We start from the raw sequence: 2,500 nt of genomic DNA on the forward strand, positions 1-2,500 counted from the left end.
GCTCACGACGGTCACCGCGCCACACAAGAACAGCCCAAAAACAGGCCAAAACAGCCCAAAAACGGGCCAAAACTGGCCATTTTTGGCTGCGCGAGCGAGCGGCGAGCGGCGAACAGCGAGCGAAGCGAGAGGCAGCACCGTCCCTGCTATACGAAAGCCCCATCCAGCCCTGTGCCACCCGGGGGGTTCCAGGGTGCTGAGATGGCTGACGTTTTGCTCCGCTCACGACGGTCACCGCACCACGCAAGAACAGGCCAAAAACTGGCCAAAACAGCCCAAAAACGGGCCAAAACTGGCCATTTTTGGCTGCGCGAGCGAGCGGCGAGCGGCGAACAGCGAGCGAAGCGAGAGGCAGCACCGTCCCTGCTATACGAAAGCCCCATCCAGCCCTGTGCCACCCGGGGGGTTCCAGGGTGCTGAGATGGCTGACGTTTTGCTCCGCTCTCGACGGTCACCGCGCAATGCAAGAACAGGCCAAAAACTGGCCAAAACGGCCCAAAAACGGGCCAAAACTGGCCATTTTTGGCTGCGCGAGCGGCGAGCGGCGGACAGCGAGCGAAGCGAGAGGCAGCACCGTCCCTGCTATACGAAAGCCCCATCCAGCCCTGTGCCACCCGGGGGGTTCCAGGGTGCTGAGATGGCTGACGTTTTGCTCCGCTCTCGACGGTCACCGCGCAATGCAAGAACAGGCCAAAAACTGGCCAAAACGGCCCAAAAACGGGCCAAAACTGGCCATTTTTGGCTGCGCGAGCGAGCGGCGAGCGGCGGACAGCGAGCGAAGCGAGAGGCAGCACCGTCCCTGCTATACGAAAGCCCCATCCAGCCCTGTGCCACCCGGGGGGTTCCAGGGTGCTGAGATGGCTGACGGTTTGCTCCGCTCTCGACGGTCACCGCGCAATGCAAGAACAGGCCAAAAACTGGCCAAAACGGCCCAAAAACGGGCCAAAACTGGCCATTTTTGGCTGCACGAGCGAGCGGCGAGCGGCGGACAGCGAGCGAAGCGAGAGGCAGCACCGTCCCTGCTATACGAAAGCCCCATCCAGCCCTGTGCCACCCGGGGGGTTCCAGGGTGCTGAGATGGCTGACGTTTTGCTCCGCTCTCGACGGTCACCGCGCAATGCAAGAACAGGCCAAAAACTGGCCAAAACGGCCCAAAAACGGGCCAAAACTGGCCATTTTTGGCTGCACGAGCGAGCGGCGAGCGGCGGACAGCGAGCGAAGCGAGAGGCAGCACCGTCCCTGCTATACGAAAGCCCCATCCAGCCCTGTGCCACCCGGGGGGTTCCAGGGTGCTGAGATGGCTGACGTTTTGCTCCGCTCTCGACGGTCACCGCGCAATGCAAGAACAGGCCAAAAACTGGCCAAAACGGCCCAAAAACGGGCCAAAACTGGCCATTTTTGGCTGCACGAGCGAGCGGCGAGCGGCGGACAGCGAGCGAAGCGAGAGGCAGCACCGTCCCTGCTATACGAAAGCCCCATCCAGCCCTGTGCCACCCGGGGGGTTCCAGGGTGCTGAGATGGCTGACGTTTTGCTCCGCTCTCGACGGTCACCGCGCAATGCAAGAACAGGCCAAAAACTGGCCAAAACGGCCCAAAAACGGGCCAAAACTGGCCATTTTTGGCTGCACGAGCGAGCGGCGAGCGGCGGACAGCGAGCGAAGCGAGAGGCAGCACCGTCCCTGCTATACGAAAGCCCCATCCAGCCCTGTGCCACCCGGGGGGTTCCAGGGTGCTGAGATGGCTGACGTTTTGCTCCGCTCTCGACGGTCACCGCGCAATGCAAGAACAGGCCAAAAACTGGCCAAAACGGCCCAAAAACGGGCCAAAACTGGCCATTTTTGGCTGCGCGAGCGAGCGGCGAGCGGCGGACAGCGAGCGAAGCGAGAGGCAGCACCGTCCCTGCTATATACGAAAGCCCCATCCAGCCCTGTGCCACCCGGGGGGTTCCAGGGTGCTGAGATGGCTGACGTTTTGCTCCGCTCACGACGGTCACCGCACCACGCAAGAACGGACCATAAACAGGCCAAAACAGCCCAAAAACGGGCCAAAACTGGTCATTTTTGGCTGCGCGAGCGAGCGGCGAGCGGCGAACAGCGAGCGAAGCGTGAGGCAGCACCGTCCCTGCTATACGAAAGCCCCATCCAGCCCTGTGCCACCCGGGGGGTTCCAGGGTGCTGAGATGGCTGACGTTTTGCTCCGCTCACGACGGTCACCGCGCCATGCAAGAACGGACCAAAAACAGGCCAAAACAGCCCAAAAACGGGCCAAAACTGGCCATTTTTGGCTGAGCGAGCGAGCGGTGAGCGGCGAACAGCGAGCGAAGCGAGAGGCAGCACCGTCCCTGCTATACGAAAGCCCCATCCAGCCCTGTGCCACCCGGGGGGTTCCAGGGTGCTGAGATGGCTGACGTTTTGCTCCGCTCACGACGGTCGCCGTGCCACGCAAGAACGGACCAAAAACAGGCCAAAACAGCCCAAAAACGGGCCAAAACTGGCCATTT

Source organism: Musa acuminata, unplaced genomic scaffold, assembly GCF_036884655.1.
Source record: "Musa acuminata AAA Group cultivar baxijiao unplaced genomic scaffold, Cavendish_Baxijiao_AAA HiC_scaffold_1087, whole genome shotgun sequence".
Taxonomy (NCBI): Eukaryota; Viridiplantae; Streptophyta; class Magnoliopsida; order Zingiberales; family Musaceae; genus Musa; species Musa acuminata.